At 39.8% G+C, this 20,447-nt stretch overlaps 1 long non-coding RNA gene across 2 annotated transcripts in view; it reads right to left on the bottom strand.

Moving 5' to 3' along the window:
* The window catches only part of LOC112546456 (uncharacterized), a 138,419-nt gene extending 118,437 nt beyond the window's left edge, over positions 1–19,982 (bottom strand). For both annotated transcript variants that reach the window (XR_012905796.1, XR_012905797.1), the window contains exon 1: positions 19,664–19,982. This is a non-coding gene — a long non-coding RNA (uncharacterized LOC112546456). The remainder of the gene's footprint in view (positions 1–19,663) is intronic.
* Positions 19,983–20,447: the final 465 nt, after the last annotated feature.

Below are 20,447 nucleotides of genomic sequence, written 5' to 3'. Positions count from 1 at the left end.
ATCTGTCACTATAACTGGAGCTAGTATGTGTTTCACCCAAAAAAGATGAGAATGAACAGTTCTAAGTTGCACATGAGAAATGTTTAAACATTGAGATGCAGGAGACAGCTCTAAGGTTTGTGGAGAGCATTTATAGTACACGACATATTAACAGCATGATATTGGCCCTGTCAGTATATTGAGTTCATATTGGAGAGAAATTGTTCAAATACAGCATGTTCACAGATAATTCAAGAGGGGAAAACAGAAGTTTATAGAATATTTAACACCACCTACTTTGCTCTTAAATTATGTCATTTGGAGACACTAGAGGAAAGGTTATCATTTAGTGTTTACTGCACCATATAAGCCAATAGAAATTTTACCTGAAACAATCTGAATGTATTAATAAACTAGGAAAATACAGTCTAGATGGAGCTATTATAAAGGTGGGTGCATTCACAGAGAGTGGTTATCAATTGCTCACACTCATGCTGGAAGGACATAATGAGTGGGGTTTTACAGGGATCAGTTCTGGGACCAGTTCTGTTCAAGATCTTCATCAATGACTTAGATAATGGCATAGAGAACATACTTATAAAGTTTGTAGATCAAGCTAGAAGTGGCTGCAAGAACTTTGGGGGATAGAAGGATCTGAAGTCAGCAGGATGAAATTCAATTAGGACAAATGCAACATACTTCACCTAGAAAGGAACAATCAGTTTCACACATACAAAATGGGAAATGACTGTCTAGGAAGAAGTACTGAAGAAAGGAATCTGGGATCATAGTGGAACACAATCTAAATAGGAGTCAATAGCATTACACCTCTGCAAAAAAAAAATAAAAAATAAAAAAAATAGCCAAACATTCTGGGATGTATGACCAGGAGTGTTGTAAACAAGACATAAGAAGTAATTCTGCTTTATTCTGTGCTGATTAGGCCTCAACTGGAGTATTGTGTCTTGTTCGGGGCACCATATTTCAGGAAATATGTGGACAAAGTGGGGAAGGTCCAGAGAAGAGCAACAAAAATTATTAAAGGACTAGAAAACATGACCTATGAGGGAATATTGAAATAATTGGGTTTGTTTGTAAAAGAAAAGACGGAGAGGGGATATAACAGCTTTTAAGTACCTAAGAGGGTATTACAAGATTTGGTGGTGATGGGGGACTTCAACTATCCAGACATATGTTGGGAAACTAACACAGCGGGGCACAGGCTATCCAATAAGTTTCTGGACTGCATTGGAGACAACTTTCTGTTTCAGAAGGTTGAAAAAGCTACCAGAGGAGAAGCTGTTCTGGATTTGGTTTTAACAAATAGGGAGGAACTAGTTGAGAACTTGAAAGTGGAAGACAGTATAGGGGACAGTGATCACGAAATAATAGAGTTCATGATCTTAAGGAAAGGTAGAAGGGAGACCAGCACAATTGAGGTAATGGATTTCAGGAAGGCAGATTTTGATAAGCTCAGAGAACTTGTAGGTAAGGTCCCATGGGAAGCAAGACTGAAGGGAAAAACAACTGAGGAGAGTTGGAAGTATTTCAAAGGGACGTTGTTAAGGGCCCAAAAGCAAACAATTCCGCTGTGTAGGAAAGATAGAAAATATGGCAAAAGACCAGCTTGGCTTAACAAGGAGATCTTGCACAATCTCAAAATAAAAAAGGAGTCCTATAAAAAATGGAAACTAGGACAAATAACAAAGGATGAATATAGGCAAGCAACACGGGAATGCAGGGGCAAGATTAGAAAGGCAAAGGCACAAAATGAGATCAAACTAGCTACAGGCATAAAGGGAAACAAGAAGACCTTTTATAAATACATTTATAAATACATTAGAAGCAAGAGGAAGACCAAGGACAGGGTAGGCCCACTGCTTAGTGAGGAGGGAGAAGCAGTAACAGGAAACTTGGAAATGGCGGAGATGCTCAATGACTTCTTTGTTTCGGTCTTCACCGAGAAGTCTGGAGGTGTGCCTAACGTAGTGAATACAAGCAGAGAGAGGGTAAGTTTAGAAGATAGGATACACAAAGAACAAGTTAAAAATCACTTAGGAAAGTTAGATGTCAGCAAGTCACCAGGTCCTGATGAAATGCATCCCAGGATACTCAAGGAGCTGATAGAGGAGGTATCTGAGCCTTTAGCTATGATCTTTGAAAAATCATGGCAGACAGGGGAGATTCCAGAAGACTGGAAAAGGGCAAATATTGTGCCCATCTATAAAAAGGGGAATAAGAACAACCCAGGAAACTATAGACCGGTCAGTTTAACGTCTGTCCCAGGGAAGATAATGGAGCAGGTAATTAAGGAAATCATATGCAAACACTTGGAAGGTAATAAAGTGATAGGGAATAGCCAGCATGGGTTTGTGAAGAACAAGTCATGCCAAACTAATCTGATAGCTTTCTTTGATAAGATAACGAGCCTTGTGGATAAGGGAGAAGCGGTGGATGTCATATACCTAGACTTTAGTAAGGCATTTGATACGGTCTCGCATGATATTCTTATTGATAAACTAGGCAAATATAACTTAGATAGGGCCACGATAAGGTGGGTGCATAATTGGCTGGATAACCGTAGTCAGAGAGTGGTTGTTAACGGTTCTAAATCCTGCTGGAAAGGGATAACAAGTGGAGTTCCTCAAGGGTCTGTTTTGGGACCCATACTGTTCAATATCTTCATCAATGATGTAGATATTGGGATAGAGAGTACGCTTATTAAGTTTGCAGATGATACCAAACTGGGTGGGGTTGCGACTTCTTTGGAGGATAGGGACATAATTCAGAATGACCTTAGCAAGTTAGAGAAATGGTCGGAGGTAAACAGGATGAGGTTTAATAGAGAGAAATGCAAAGTGCTCCACTTAGGAAGGAACAATCAGTTCCATACATACAAGATGGGAAGCGACTGTCTAGGAAGGAGCATGGCAGAAAGGGATCTAGGGGTCATAGTGGACCACAAGTTGAATATGAGTCAACAGTGTGATGCTGTTGCAAAAAAAGCAAATATGATTCTAGGTTGTATTAACAGGTGTGTTGTAAGCAAAACTCGTGAAGTCATTCTGCCGCTCTACTCTGCACTAGTTAGGCCTCAGCTGGAGTACTGTGTCCAGTTCTGGGCGCCACATTTCAAGAAAGACGTGGAGAAATTGGAAAGGGTACAGAGAAGAGCGACAAGAATGATTAAAGGTTTAGAGAACATGACCTATGAAGCCAGGCTTCATGAACTGGGCTTGTTTAGTTTGGAAAAAAGAAGATTAAGGGGGGACATGATAGCGGCTTTCAAATATCTAAAAGGGTGTCACAAGGAGGAAGGAGAAAATTTGTTCCTCTTGGTTTCTGAGGACAGGACAAGGAGTAATGGGCTTAAAGTGCAGCAGGGGAGGTTTAGATTGGACATTAGGAAAAAATTCCTAACTGTCAGGGTGGTCAAATATTGGAATAAATTGCCAAGGGAGGTGGTGGAATCTCCCTCTCTGGAGATATTTAAGAACAGGTTAGATAGACATCTGTCAGGGATGGTGTAGACGGAGCTTGATCCTGCCTTGAGGGCAGGGGGCTGGACTCGATGACCTCTCGAGGTCCCTTCCAGTCCTATGATTCTATGATTCTAAGAAGGTGGGAGAAAAATTATTGTCCTTAACCTCTGATAAGACAAGAAGCAATGGGCTTAAATTGCAGCGAGGCTGGTTTAGGCTGAACATTAGGAAACATTTCCTGTCAGGGCGGTTAAACACAGGAATAAATTATATAAGGACGTCGTGGAATCTCCATCATTGGTGATTTTTAAGAGCAGATTAGACAAACACCTATCAGGGATTGTTTACATGGTGCTTGATCCTGCCATAGGGGCAGGCGGCTGTACTTGATAAACATTTGAGGTTCTTTCCAGTTCTAGTATTCTATGAATCTTCAAGAATTTCTTCCTGAGGCAGACTTCATTTCTCTCAGCTACTGTTTACTTCCTAAAATTGCTCAATCTTTAGAATCAATATATAAAGGTTCCAGGATCAAGCCCCACATTTTTAAGACTATATGCTGAAAATTACTGTTGCATATAAGAAGAATTGGGTTGGGGCAGAGGGCACATCCTGGCAGGAACCAGGAAGTTCTCCCAACATGCTGCGGTTTGTAGTCCACAACTTGTAGATCCCAGGGCTGCTGCTGAAACACACTTGGGCTACATTTGTATACTGAAAATTGCAAATTTGACTTTACTTAGAAGAAAACCCACACAATTAATTTGTGTCCAACATAAGAAAGAAAACCAGGAGCGAGCAACACAGCAATGCCAATCATCAGTAACTCTGGCTGGAAAACAAAAATACCATTTCACAAAAAAATGTTGAGATTTTCACACAGAAACTGACTATAGCTCAGTGGCTAGAACATTCACCTAGGATGTGGGAAATTGACTGAAGAGAGACTTCAATTTGGATCTCACAATTTGAGTATTGGTTACAGTCTCTCTCTTTTTTGATCTGACTCCTCCCTATCTAATCCTTTTGACCAGAAATTCTATCCTGGAGGTGAGACAGCTAATTGAAAAAATGTTCATCTAAACCAATACATTTCCACAAAATTAAGGTTTGATTTCAGTAAATTGGTATTTTCTCTCTCACATAGTTTTCATTGAAAACAAAAAATCACCAGCCAACTCTAATTACTGTAGTTAGTCTTTAGGGGTTGGGATTTACTTCTGAGGTGCCCTCACAGGTCTCTGGCTTTGTTGATGATGATGATAACCAGAAAACTGTTTACAGCACACATCATGGAGCACACATGCAACCAGTCCGACATGACCCCTCCCTTCCTCTCCACTGGCATCTAGCTGACTGGACATACTCCTCTGCTTTCCCCCTTTCCTTTGACCCTACCTCTCTTAGTTACAATTTATATTAAGTCTTTATCATGCCTTTGGTATGTTAACCCATATTATTTACATTAGGTCCTTTTAGTATGTCAAGTAATCCAATTTCTGGTAGATTTCTGGTCACTTAAAGCCATAAAGCTGAATTTTACCCAGAAACCATATTGCTTTTTTATGTATATGTATGTAACCTGTGGAATGAGTGTGAGGTGAGACTGAGAAATACCCAACCAAAAAGGCAGTTTAGAATCTGTGACCTTTTAAAGCAGACAAAGAACCTGCAAGTAGATAAATTAATTGAGAAGCAGCCAGAAAATCTCTCTCTCTCTCTCTAAGACAAAATGTAACTTCACAGCAGAAACCTGGGACTGGCCCAGAGGGAGCTCCCAAGGAACATCATGATCAAACCTCTGGGAAGCTGACAGCTGGCCTGCACTCTAGCCACCAGCGAAATCAAAAGTAATCTACACTGCACTTGCAGCCTGCCTCCAAACTGCCAGCATGAATGAGATGTATGTGTGTGAGTATCACTTTACTCTTGAGAATCTGTACCAATAAACAATCCCCAAAGCAATACTGCTCCAGCCCACCCTTTGTCTGGGTTTGTTCCTCAGCAAGTCTGAGGAAGCGCAACATGTACCATGTTGACTTGTGCACTTAGTCTCCACTGAAGACCCCAAGAGAGAGCCCAAAGACCACAAATCAGATAAGGATTAAAGGTTCCCAGCCAGGTTTATTGTTTAGTGAAGTACAGTAATAGTTGTCAGTAGACTTCACTGAAACACTACACATTCATAACAATGGAATGACCCAATCAATAGTAAATTTCCATTGCCCCCTAGGTCATCCAAAAACTATCCTCCCCTCCAAGACACCATTTTATATACAGGTACAAACAAGTTACACATCACTGCTGACATGTCAGGTTACCACCCTCTGACCTTGTTTAGATATCACCCTTGTTTAGATATCACCATGGTTTGATGAGATCATCTCTATCCATCATGCTGTCATTTTAGACCCTTTTCTGCACCTGTATCTGTGGGGACTGTGTACGAAGGTCTTTTTAATAAACTGGTGGTACCGTGTGCTTCCCACTTATGACCAATATCAATTACTATTTTGCAGTCGGTACCTAGCACCAATTATGGGTCTACAGTTGGACCTAATAGTGTTTTGCACTCTCATGCCCTGTTCATGCCATGGCCTGCCTCTTGCTCAAATCTTAGCTTTGCCTTATATTAGCCATGTTGTGTCCGTTGTTAGCTAGGCCTCAGGCCTCTAACTGGGCCTGTGCTAAATGGGCTTATGTTTTAGGCTTTCATCTTACTATAGTTACCAGCTTCAAGAAAGTCTCAAAATCCGTATTTGTGTCTATGGACAAGGAAAGATCAATTGTCCATGTCAACAAAGTTTGGAAAACACTTCAGAAATGGAAGAGATCAAATACAATGTACTTAATACTCAAATAAAGGGGAGAATAAAACTATTTGATGATGAATTCATGGATTTGTTATCTATCTATAAAAAAGATATCGAAAGATAACATATTCTTCTTCTCTATTTGTCCTTCTCCTATCTGGGGCATTCCCAATCAACACACTTCTTTTTACATCTTCTCCATTCTTTTTTGAGCATTTTTGTTATAAGGACACATGATACAAAAAGAAACAAAGCACTACCTTAGAAACAACACTAAGAACAGTATATTATACTTTGTGATTCTGTGGAAACAAACACAACAATTACACTATTAGTAATTTAGTTATTTAAAAAAAAATCAAGCCCAATAATGTAAAAGTCCTCAGTAGGATTACAAGCAGAGTATGGGATAGCAAAATTTGGCTCCATCTGATGAGAGCAGGGTAAAACGTACACAAACCATCTGTTCAAATTTAATTTTCCCTCTAAACTTTATAACTCTTTAAAAACACACTGTATACAGACTCTAAAAATATATAAATTCAATAAATAAAAAATAAATGATTCAGCAGAAAACATCCATGGCTTCAAAATTGATGAAGTTATACTATGGCATGTTTGTCAAGAAACAAAATGCATCCTCTAAAGAGTAGATTTAACTTCCTTTTTTTTTTTCCTATCAGAAGTTTTTGAAAATGAAGAGGTCAAGAATGGGTGCAGCTATATCTCTTTTCCTTTTCACTGCTGTTTGAATGAAAAGCAGAACTCACTGAATGATATTTCTTTCATCTGTACTGCAACACTTTCCTTAAGACTGATTTTGTCTATTGTTTTCACTGAAGATTTTAACAAATATTCATAGCTTTATTTTGTACCACATGAAAATTGTGAATATCAATGTTGGGCAAGATTGTGGACTAATTAGGAATCAATAAAAAGTAAAGGAAGGTAATAGTTAATGCCAATCAACACTGGATTATAGAAAATGGGCAGTCACATTTACCTACAATTTTATAATGATATTATTAGTTTAGTTGAAAAGGGTAGCACACTTGATAAAATATACTAAGGCTTCTGTGTAGTGTTTGATTTGGTAGCGCACAATATTTTGATTAAAAAAACCAGAATATACAATTAACATGGCACACATTTAATGGATTAAAAAACTGGCTAACTTATAAATCCAAAAATGTAATTACAGATGGGGATCATCATTGAGCAGTTCTAGTGGTGTGGATGATGCTAGGCCCTACTCTATATAGCACTTTTATTAGGGACCTGGAAGAAAAGAAAATAATCACTAATGACTTTACAGATGACACAAAGGTTGAAGGATTGATAAATAATTGAGATGAATGATGGATAGAGAGTTATCCTGATTGCTTGGTAAATTAGGTACAAGCAAACAATGTGTGTTTTAATACTGCTGAATGTAAGTGTATGCATCTAGGAATAAAGAATATTGCCTATATTTACGTGATGAGGGACTCTGTTCAGGGAAGCTGTGATTCTGCAAAAGATTTGGGAGTCATGGTAGATAGTCAGCTGAACATGAACTCCTGCTACAATGCTGTGACCAAGAATGGTATCTTTGGTTGGTTGAATGTATAAACACTCTAAGTAGGTACATGAGCTCTGCCGGAGCAGTGGGCCTACACTGTAGATACTACACAACATCTATTATGTAGTTCCTAGAATCTGTAGTAGTTCCTAGAATCTGGAACCAGGGTTTAGACTGGTAGAGCAACTTTGAAATTGCTCTGTCTTTTAGCGGGGGCCATGCTCAACATCGGAACAACAGAAAAAAGGTGCCTACAAGCTGCCTTAACAGTGCCTTCCTCCACCCCAAGTAAAAAACTAAGCATAGGATGTCTGTTTATACAGAAAGGTGTTATTTGAAGAAAAGGTAATGAAAAATGTCAACATTAAAATGAAGAGCAGGATGAATTGATTTAAATCATGAGGTAGAAACTCTCAATTTAAATAATTTATTTTAATCTACTTTTCTATTTGTTCTCCAGTTATTTTCTAAAGAAAGATACATTCTGGTTGATATAACAAAACAAGTTGATTTACAGCTAAATAAAGCCTTTACACTAGATTTGGTACCATCATTTTGCTATCCAAGAGAATATGCTATAGTTACAAGCATTTATTTAAGCTAATATATAGCCTATTTTTTATATAAAGCTTATATAGCTTTATATGTTCAGTTTCTTATTAAATATATGTTTTAGTATACTTGAAAATAGTGAATTGCTTATTTTTACAGATGACCAATATGAAGTCACATTAGCATGGTAACCAGAATATAATTAAACAACAGTGTACAAAAATATGTTTTGTTACACAAAATAACATGAAATTCTTTATACGCATAAACAGTCCAAATATGTTTGTCACTTACAACCAAATGATTTACATAATAGAAGGTTTATCTGTAGTGAGTGAATTAAACCAATTATATCAGGTCAGCCTGGAAAAAAAATTCAAATATGACTAAATAAAAGTGATTGGAACTTAAGTCTTATTCATCCCTGTTTTTTTTTAAATGAGTCTCCTAAGTTATTGAGGCTGACTTTATGCTATTTTTATAAAACTTTACCTCAAAATTGGATATATTCCTCTCCCACTCCCCCTCCCTCCACCACCACCCAAGGAATTCTTTCTTTATATAGGAAGAACACCCTTTAATGAAGGGTGGGGAACCTTTTTTGAGTTGGGGCAAAAAACAAATCTCACTGATATGGCCCCCAACTAAGAAGCAGACACTCCCACATTCCCCTTACACAACGGAGATGGAGGGGGGCAGGCTAGTAGATTTTGTGCCCCCCCAGGTGCTGGGGTGGGGCCAGAAATGAGGGATTCCATATGTGGGAGGGGTCTGCTGGGAAGCATGCTAGAGGTGTGGAGTCTGTGTTGGTGGGAGGATGCAGGAGTGGGTTGGAGGGTCTGGCAGGTTGGAATGGTAAAAAAGCAGGCCAGAGGTAAAAGGGTTGGGTGGGGGGTAGGGTGCAAGAGTGGAGTGGAGCGGAGCAGGGACCTGGGCAGGGAGGGGGAAGACCAGATTGTGGATTGATGGTGGGGGTCTGGGTGGAAGTCATGATGTGGGAGTAGGGGGCATGTAGGAGAGGGCTGGAAGTGGGTGGTTTGGGTGGGAGGTAGGGTGCAGAAGTGGAGTGGGGGCAGGGACCTTGGAAGTGGTAGGGTGCAGGAGTGGGGAGGGGGTAGGAGGTCTGGACAACGTGAGGGAACACTTACCTGGCACAGGTCCACAGGGATGCACATTGCTCCCTGCCCCTTTGTTACCAGGCACCACCCCCTGCTACGCTGATTGGCCACAATTACAGCCATTCAAAACAGCAGGGGAAAAGCTTCTAGGCAGCACTTTGCTGTGCTGCCATTTCCCCATGCAAAGCTGATTCCTCCCCCTGCTAGGCAGAGCCTGTGGCTCAGATCTGGCCCTAGATTGCCTAACTCCGGCCCATGAGTCACAGGCCCTCTCTCTCCCATGTAGTGCAGAGTAGGGATGTGAACGACTAGTCGACTGTCCTATAATCAAATGCTTATCGGATAGTCAACACAGTAGTCGACTAGACATTTCCCTCCCTTGTCTCTGAAAGAGGTGGGGTGTGGGTGGGGGAGGGAAGAGACAACAGGGGGTGCTTCAAAGCAGCAGCATCACGTGTAGCCCAGGGTCAGCGGGGGAGTTCCCAGCTGATCCTTAGCTCCATAGGGTGCATTTGCCTTTGAAGTGTAGCAACAGCCCTGGGGTTGTTGCTACACAATAAGGGCACCTCCGCCTTTGAACACTAATCAAATAGTTTAGTCAATTAATTATTCGATTAGTCAATTAGTTGAAATTTAACATCCCTAGTTCAGAGCTAATGCTGGTGCTGCAGCCCCTCAGGGACATCACCGGTGCGGGTTCCCCAATGCGGGGAGGAGCCCCAAACCTTGAGGGCCAGATCCAGGCAAACTAGAAGCTGGATCTTAACCCCAGACCATAGGTTTCCCTCGCCAGCTTTAATGCAATGTTTTTGATAGAGACTCACAGATCCATCATGTGTATTTTTATTTTAAATGTTAAGAGGTTAAAATAAGTATAGACATAAAATATTAATGTAATACAAAAGATGTTTATGCAGATTTTTTCCAAGAAAATAAAATAAAAAAATCTGATTTAAATAAAAATCCATCTGCTTGATTTTATTAAAATGTGATTATCTAATTTGAAGAGTGATTTTTTCAATAAAATTTATATTATCTACAAAACATAATCCCCGACATTTAATAAGTTTTTGTGTTTATTACACACAACTTATCTGACCTTTATTGAAAACACAACAGTTTTCTACCCCCCTTCCCACTTGTTTTTTTTTCTGACATGGGAACATGATATTTCTAATAATATTCAATGTGTTATCACTGGTTAATGATAAACATTGTGCAAACAAATAGAATGTAAAATCTCCAACATTACTATGGCTTACATTCATCCCCCTTCTTATTTCACTAGTAATGAGCTACTCAAAAAAATGTATTCAGTAAATGCCAAAAAGTCATGGTAAATATGAAGATATGTAACATAGGTGTCATTCTCTCACCGATAAGGGACTATCGTCAATATTAAATTGTAGTGATACAAGTCTGACGGGTGATAGTGGCCCCTGATACTGGGGGCTTCCCCCAACATTGGGGAGCCCATACTGGTGAGGGGTGAAGGTTTTTGTTGCTCACTTATGTGCAGCCTCTGAATGATTTTTCTGTGGGTCAGTTCCCCCCCTCCCAACTCAAAAAAAGGGTTCCCCACCCCTGCCTTAGACACTCTGAAAGGCCTCACACTGGCAGATTCCATCCCATGTCAGGACAGAAAAGTGACTCGAGACTGTCTATAGTGACCATCTGTTGATCAGGAGAATGCAAGTTATCCTTTTCTTCCGGTTTTGGTTTACTGACACTACAACATTTAAGATATCAACTTGGATCTTTCTCACAGCAGCATAATGGCTTGTCACTATACTATAGGGCTGACTCCCTACACAATTATTATGCAGCCTTTAGAAACATAATCAGTTGGAGTTATTCAGTGTAGAAAGGTTGTATTCATGTGATAGGAATAGAAAGTATTTTCAGTTGTTCCAAACACTAAAATAAAGTTAAACTGACCTTTTCAAAAAGTGCTCTCCATTTTAACAGGCAAAATTGCTTTACATTTTTGCCTTCATTGAAAACAATTAGAAGAGCAATCTAATTTGAGTTTCAATAGAAGACCTGTCACACTCAAAACGTGAATATGGTCTATTCACTTCGACATAATGTCAATTGTATTTTTTTCTTCTTGTGTGTAAAAAAAATAATCACAAGACATGAAGTGCAAAAAAGAAACAAAGCCTTTTGTGAGTCTGTGCACGCATGTAAGTACCAGGGATAAGGAGCCAAAATGCTTTGTTATGGAAATGAACAAAGGAGGTGCTGTCTCATGAACTAGGATAAGGCTTTGGAACCTTTTACTCTTAGGCTGTGTCCAGACTCAGGGGTTTTTTCGAAAAAAGTAGCCTTTTTTCGAAAAAACTTCACCTGCGTCTAGACTGCAGCCGCGTTCTTTCGAAATTAAATCGAAAGAATGCGGCTTTTCTTTCGACGGTGGTAAACCTAATTCCACGAGGAAGAACTCCTTCTTTCGAAAGTGCTCTTTCGAAAGAAGGCATTCTTGACAGCAAACAGGCTTTTTAGAAAGAGAGCATCCAGACTCACTGGGTGCTTTCTTTCGAAAAAGCGGCTTGCTTTTTCGAAATTCCACGTGCAGTCTAGATGCGCTCTTTCGAAAGAGCCTCTTTCGAAAGAGGCTTGCAGTCTAGACATAGCCTTAGTAGGAGAAAGTTATGGCAGCTGGGACACAGGACTGTTTAAGAGTCTATGGGAGGTGCAATCTGGAACAGGGGTTTCTTCTAAATCACCAGTCAAAGAACAAGAGTTATGGGATGATTAATATAGTAACACAGTTCTCTTACTTGTAAGGTATAAGATTATCTCATCTTGAGAGACAAAGCAAAGTAATTTGAACTGCTAACAAAAAGTGGTAAATATAATAGTAATGTGATAAATGATAAAATAGTTGTGTCGATTTAAGAAGTGGGAAAGGGGAAGCATGATTTACTGGTTCCACTTCTCTCCTTAGGCACCTTTTCCTCTTCCCATGCTGTAGAGAAGAGGGAAGAAGAGGGTCCAAATATTGTAAAGATGATATAATCAACTCTCTGGGGCATGAACTATTTTTTATAACTACAGACAGCCACAATCTCAGCACCAGAAAGTAGAAATGCATGATATAAACTGCTCACGTACACCATGGAAATTAAGCAAACATATCTATGTTAAGGTGAGAAAGTGTAAGGTTTTGGGTGCAGAGGCTGTCTTTGTTATGTGTTTGTACAGCTTCTAGAAAAATGGAGACCTTGGCCATGAATGGGGCTTCTAAGGCATTACTGTGATACAGATAAAAAAAGTAGATGAAAATGGTGTTATAGTTCTGGGAAAAGTACGTGAATGAAGAAAATAAGGTTCAAGGTAATTAATGCATAATTCAAATAGACATCACAAATGTAAAAGGGAATCATTTTCAACTTACTAGTAAGAGAAGGTATGACATTATGGCTTGGGATTTTCATTAGAATAGAAGCATTGCTGGTAACAACTATTACCTTCCTGTATCATACTGAGCCACATTTGTCCCTGTTGTTACTTTGCTGATTTACATGGAACTATGCAGGATAGAATACAATACTTTCTATTTTATCATTATACTTTGCTCAGCAACATGAACATCAAGAGTAGTATGTTGCAAGGAAAAGCAATGCAATCTAAAGCCAGCAATTAGTAAAATGGTAAATTTTATATTCCTTCCCTTTGCTAAAACTGGCAATTTTATCAACTCAGATTTTATGATGTTTGATCACTGAGTGCACTGAATAAATCCGTTCCTATCTCAGTTATGTAACACAACACTCAGAGAGGGAGATTCTTATGCTAATAGCTCCCCAGGCCAAGGGTCTACATGACATAGTCCATTATGGATGAGGAAGAAGGGGAAAAGTTGCTAGTTTAAATTTGTCAGTGTATATGGTTTTGGTTGTGTAGAATCAATACAGGAGGAAAAATACCTGTGATGGTTGCAAAACATCTAGCTTCACTGAAAATAAATAAATATCATGAGTTAATAAGGAGTTTAGATGGAGCAAAGAGAGATGTAACAAAAGTTGACCTAGTTAGCTTCAATTAAATTATAATAGTAAACATCTGAAGATGAAAAAATACAAAGTAACTTCATGAATTATGAAAGGCAAAATGGTTTTAAGAAACATAAAATTGATTATCTCTTTTCATACCCCCCTTTGAATCAACTTTAGCCAAATCTCTTTACAGTGATATTGAATGAACATTATGGAGCTAAAGTAATCCCAGTTCCGAACTTTTCACAAAGCACTTTATCTTACTATAGCTCTTGACTCTGATGGATCAACTCCAACACTCACAAAACTGGAGAACTGGTCACATGAAGCACTCTTGAGAGCTGATGGTCACTTAGCAGGTTTGACAAGCTGTTTCAAAATATATTGCCACAGAAAAATAAGCAGATAGTGAGGAGGGTGAGGGAGCAAGCGTGGAGGTTCGTCGAAGAACAAATATGGAATATAATGACTGTGGATAGTAAAAGTAAAGGGGAATGGCTCAAAGAACAGTTAGGTAGCCAGAAGGGAAATTAATGTCATTCTAAGCTAAGGTGGGTTATGTGGAAACTCGTTGCAATACAGACAGGCAATTTGTATTTTGTTCTTTTCTTACAGGAAGAATGAGTAATGTAGCTAATTAAATAGCAACTTTATAGAACTTGCTTAAGCAGAAAGGCACATATTATGGGTTGATTCTGTCCACTTCACAGGGGAAGACAGTGCAAATTCTTATAGCTGATGACTCCATCAGCGGTATAGATCTAGGATTAAATTTGGTGTGCAAAATACACACGCCACTAATAATATGTTTGCTCTTTGTTGGCTATTTTAAGATTAAAGATTATTGGTCAGATACACAAAACTTCCTGAATTCTATTATTATGATCAATATAAGAGAAAAAGTCACAGAAATAGAACAAGTAAGCAGCAACAGCAGAATCTGTACCATATACTCACATGACTGCAGGTTCCTCTTAAGGTAAAATAACCATTAAGGTTGGCATCAACCCACCATCCCAAGGCTCTGTTGAGGGTCGGGTTTGATTCTTATTATGAACTTATTTCTTACAGCCACCTTTGCCTACGAAGACCATTTTGATGAAGTCTTGGACTCTAGTGACTGTACTTGTAAGTGCCGCTATCCATTTTGTGGGTTTTGACAATTTTCATAAGAATTTGCACAGGTATATGAGTCTCTTAAAATAAAGTCAAAGAAGTCTGGATGAATAAAGCCTTTGTGTTCTAGACAGTCTACCATAAGCCATAACTAAACCTTCTGATTCAAGTATGATTATTTTGCTCACTTAGTAGATAAAATGTGGCCTTACATAATTACTATCACTAGGCCTCAAGCTTAAAATACCAAGATTCATTCTCCCTGAAAAACCCATTGTAAAGCAATTTTTAAAAATGTGTTGTTTACTCCTACTGGCATTATAGGTTGAGTCTCATTCATACTAATTTAACCAGCCTCTTAGCACTTTGCTAGTAACAATTTATAGCCTAGAAAAGCACACTACTAAACTAAATTTAGTAGGGCCGATCTGAATAGATGGAAAATGCCTTTGTCCCAGAAGGTGGTCCAGTCTGGAAACCACCATATCTGTCACCGGAGGATTTCTCCAGTCCGAAAAAAGCACAGACACAAATGTCAAATTTAAAAGATATATTGAATACAACAGGTAACAACACAAAGAATAACCCCAGAATAGAACACTGCATAAATCAACCCCTCACCCCAGAAGTAATAGAAAATAGCACAGTATAACTAAACAAGAAAGTGCATCTAAAGTCAGATGGCAGCCGAGGCTCAGGACCTTCAATCCGTTGGCATAGGCAGCCTCAGGGGAGGAACACTGAGGAGCCCAACTGATGATTTGTCGATGGTATGACCATGGGTATGTTACACAGGCACCCGATGGTAATCAGTTCTCAGCTTCAAAATAGGGCCTTCGCCACAATGGTTGGAGTGGAACTGGGTGATAGGCAGCTACTCTCAGTCCGGAACTACAGGTAGCTATAACCCACAATGCTGGGCAATTGCCACAGTAGTGAGCTAATGCACCCTATAGGTAGCGGTGAAATTGAGTCTATTGGGAAGCAGGTCCCGGCCTTCGCCACAGCTCTTTTTCAACAGTGATCTAAACTGCCAGCTACTGGAAGATGAGAAGGAAGCAGGAGCTAGGAGCAGGAGCCCGATCACTTGAGCTTATAAAGATCCCAGGGCAGGAAATAGCAGGAGCGTCTCTAGTGCACGAGGTGTATAGTGTTGGGTGCATATTAGTGTTCCTGGTGCAGACTGTAGTATCGTGTGCAGAGCAACAGTGTTGTGTACACAGCCATGTTCTGTGTGCAAATGATGGTTTTTGGTGGCAAAAGTCTTTTAGTCCTTTGGGTTCCATTTTGATTTCTATGTAAAACTCAAGACTCCATTTTGATTTTAGTGTCCTTTTGGTTATAATGTCCTTGATCTTAATGTTCTAACTTACAGTCAACAAAATGTACTAACTAAGAGGGATTTGTCCCTTACATTGTAATCTTGATGCAAGATACCAGTTGTGTCTACCTTAGTCACAAAATACTTCAACTCTTCGATTCTCCTTACACATCTCTAAAGGATATGTCAACCAGGGAAAATATCAGACAAATGCTACTTAACACATCCTGCAATTACAGTAGTGTCCAGTCTAGACTTTACAAACCTACTATTAGCAACCCTAGTTTATCTCTAGCCAAACAGGAAGTATTGTTTTTATCTTAAATCAATCTGAGAATGCTGAGTCCTGATGCAAAATTCTATGAGAAACCTCTCAAAATGTGTATTGAGAGGGCTTAGCTCAGGGATGTGGCTGTACAGAGGTACCTTTGTGACACTGCCTAGGAGTTGATCTGTAGAATAGAAGCACTCTGGCAACTCTTCAGCTGCAGGCTATGCAGGATGGTGGTTCACCATCAATTCCCCTAGACTCATCAATCTCTTAAAACATTTATGTGGAAGTCACTGAATTTTGTAGTCCTGAAAAGACACTGTACAGAACAGGTAGCAGCAGATCAAACTTCATGGCACTATCCTGGAAGGACCACCCTTAAGTCTCCATGCTCAGTCAGTGTTAGCCTACATTAAAAATTCTACATTGGTGCAGTTACACCAATGAAGCTATAGCATGTCTGTTGAAGACATGATATGCCAATGAGAGAGTGCTCTCTGATCAGCAAAAATTACTCCACCACTGTGAGTGGCAGAAGCTATATTGGTGGGAAAGCATCTCCTGCCTAAACAGCCAACACAGCGCTTAGTTTGCTGAAATTTGCATGACTCAGGGGATTAGTTTTTCAAACCCTAGAGCAACATAAGCTACATCAATTTAAGTGCTAATGTAGACATGCCCTCAGCCTCTGTGAAGTTTACCAATAAGGGTGCCAATTACTTTGGTTATTTTTTCTGATCTGGATACCTATTCATTAGGAAGTGACTTAGACCAACAACTCATTTTACAAATGCCATTCAGAAATCATTAGATGGTATTGGCTTTTTCCTTTAAAAGAATAACCTAGTAATGAAAGGCTCTGAATTATACAGCCAATCACTGAGGCCAATCTCCTAATACGAAATTACTTATCAAATAGTTAAATATCAAGCGCTCCACAGAAGAAATGAGATAATTGAACTCCTCCCAAACATCTGCAGTCTGGAAACAGGGCATGTTTAAAAACAAAACAAAAAACAAAAACAGCAGTTGCTTTTCCCAGGGGGGACATGCTCATGGGTGGTAGTAGAGTAATAATGGCTTTGGAGAGGGGTTTGTTTAAAGTCTAATGGTTTAACAAAAATACTTACTACATCAGATCCCTCTAAAACAAGCATGATAATGGGAAGGAGGTGACAGATCAGGTAGGGTGAGGTTTGAAGTCAATGGGATTGCACAGACTGTGAATCAGAAAACAATTCAAATCAATGAGCATGGGGATTTCAAATTTGGATTAGACAGCCAGTCTTAGTACACAAGGAAAAAAAAACAATACAGCGATTCCATATAAAATATCCTGAGGGGTGAAATTTTAAAGTGTCATGCCACCACTACTGTGATAAGCACTTTTTCTCTTTATTCATTTGTTTCTACTCCATCTGATCAGTCAGAAATGCCATTTAATCATGGTTCAAGGAGTACTGTACAGCTGATGATCATTGAAAGTTGGATTTTTCCATAATTTGCTAAAAGGAAAACAGTTACTCATGTGCATATTGGGGCACCTCCTGAGCAGAGATGTCTAATTACTAAAAAAAAAAATCTGTTCAATAAATGTCAGCTTCAGCTCTAACAGCTATTTTATAAGAACACGGACATAATGCAGACTGAAGAGGCACTTACAAGCCTGTCAGATCTTATCCTGAAATTCATCTAACATGTGGTGAAAACCACCAAAACCTCTATATTGTGCATCAGCCATGCCCATGCAGAAATATTATTGCCATCATGGGAGAAGCAGATAGAATCTTCTTTTGACTTGCCTACATAAATACGATGCGCTCAGGAAAGGTAAGACAATGGAGCATTGTACACACAGAGGGATTTGCTAACAAGGTAGGTGGGGAGCAGTCTGGGAGACTGGGCAGCTGATTCACTGTCAAGTGCTGAACTCTTATGAGGAACATTATTCCTGCTGCCATCTGCATCAGGGAAGCCCTTTAGCATAAAGAAGTCCTCCCAAGGGAAGAAATAAATTTTGTAAAAGGATTTTTTTGTGGCAACCGGTGCCACCCCCTTCTGACATGTAACCAGTCTGTGGGAGACACTTTTCAGAAAATTTGCTCTTGCTCCCAACACCCACCCTCACTCACTTTATAGCCTCTAGATGAGAGGCAGAGACAGGTAGCATTTCATACGTACTTTGCCTTCAATTTGCAAAAGTGTTAATGATTTGAGTCAAAGCTATCACCATTAGGTACAGGATCCAACATTAGAAATATATGCTTTTAAAAGGTTTAATGAGTATTATATTGCACTGACCAGGCAAACCACCAGACTCACCAAGGCCCCTGGGCAAGGGAGAGGAGGGCTCAGCTCCATGGTCCCAGAAGGGGCGGGGCTGCCACTCGCCCCTCCCCCCACAGCACTGTCCAGAGCTCTGCTGTGTGCCATGTGGGGTTCGGACAGAGGTTTAAAGGGCCTGTGGCTCCAGTCACCGCCACAGCAGTAGCCAGGAGCCCCAGGCCCCTTTGAATTGCTAGGCCCCAGGACAGTTGCCCTCCTTCACTCTTTCCCACATCATCAAATGGGCTTGATGCTAACCTCGCTCTGCCAGAAAATGCATATGGAAGAGGGTTGGCATGACCACTTTATTGCTGTAGTGGAGCTTAGCACCACTATTTAATTTCTAAATTGCTCTTATCACTGTCCCTTTTGCTTTTTCCCCTCATTAGGAGAAATATAATTCATACAGACATTGCTGTCAAACAAGACACCCTGCAGGCAGTCCTGTCAATGTGTCTGTGGCGGGGGATGGAAAGAGGGAAGTTGCCCTAGGGCCTGAGGATTACAGCAGCCAGAGCCCTGGGGCCCTTGAATCACTGTCAGAGTTCCTGGTGGCATGCTCCAGGCAGCTCTGAGGGCTGATGGGAGCCCACAGTATGGTGCACTCCAGGCTGACGGCCTCCAACTCTGCCCCTTCTATCCTAAGCCCCATGAAGCAAGTCGGTTAGTCCCCCCGCCTGCAAGTAAGAGATCTTGTTATATAAAACAGTACAGGCAGTGGAGTGAAGAACATGCTTTGTTTGCATTATCATTTTTATTTAAGCACTTGTGTCCATGAGTGTTAGACTCTCCTAGTTTTCACTTAAAGTCTCACAGACAATGAAAGGGAGGCTTTGTAAGCCTTTTTGAAGAAAAATATTTAACTGAGCATAAATAAGTGTATGGAATACTGCCACTTTAAGGAAGGTCCCAGAACAGAAAGCATTTCACTTTCATCCAGAGAAAATAAAATACCCACAGGCTGGGTTCTCTTAGTAAGAAGCCCAACAACAAAACAAATGCAAAGTAGCTTCTTTCTGTTTAGTACAAATGCTAACAAGAAAACAGGGCTGTTTCCTTTAGCTAGGGTCACTCAGAGGAAAAACAAATGAACAGAACTTATTCGTCACACACTAACAGCTTACCTTCTACAAGAAGAAATAATTTCTCTACCCTTCCATTTCCTTATCCGGAAATCTGGAAAAGTAACTTCTTGTAATGAGAGAAAACTAGAAAATAACTCTCACTGGAGCTTTCTGCTTAGAGGGTGCAGCTGTTATCTCCACCTCCCAGCAGCCTAACTAGTCACAGTTGCCAGTTCTTCTATCCTAATCTGCAGGTCTACCAATGTTGAAGAGCTACTTTCTTCCTTTCTGATGAGTGAAGGAGTTTAACACTGTCCTGATTTATAAAGCAACAGGGTACATATACTAGTCACTTAGAAATATAGGGTTGGAAGTGACCTTGAAAAACCACCAAGTCTAACTCCCTGTCTTGTGGCAAGACCAAGTAAACATAGACCCATTTCTGACAAGTCCCACCTGTTCTTTAAAACCTCTAGTGATGGAGATTCCAAAAGCTCTCTTGAAAATCTATTCCAAAGCTTCACTAGCCTTATAGTTAGAAATATTTTCCTAATACTCATCCTATGTATTTGATTTTTTCCCTAAGCGAAGTACTTTGCTCTTGTCTTTATTAAAAATTATCATGTTGAATTAATACCAATTTTCAAGTCATTTTCATTTCTGCTTTTGTCCTCCAAAATACTTGTAACCCCTCCCTGCTTGGTGTATTCTGCAAAACTTAAAAGAATACTCTGCACTCCAGTAACAAAAAATAATGAATAGTATTGGACCCATAACTCATTCTGCAGGATACCCTCCTTCAGTCTGATAGCAAACTATTGGTAACTACTCTTTGTGTAGTCTT

Source organism: Pelodiscus sinensis, chromosome 8 (assembly GCF_049634645.1).
Source record: "Pelodiscus sinensis isolate JC-2024 chromosome 8, ASM4963464v1, whole genome shotgun sequence".
In the NCBI taxonomy this organism is placed as follows: domain Eukaryota; kingdom Metazoa; phylum Chordata; order Testudines; family Trionychidae; genus Pelodiscus; species Pelodiscus sinensis.
Note: the sequence above shows the minus strand (reverse complement) of the source record. Positions and strands in the feature narration are given on the sequence as shown.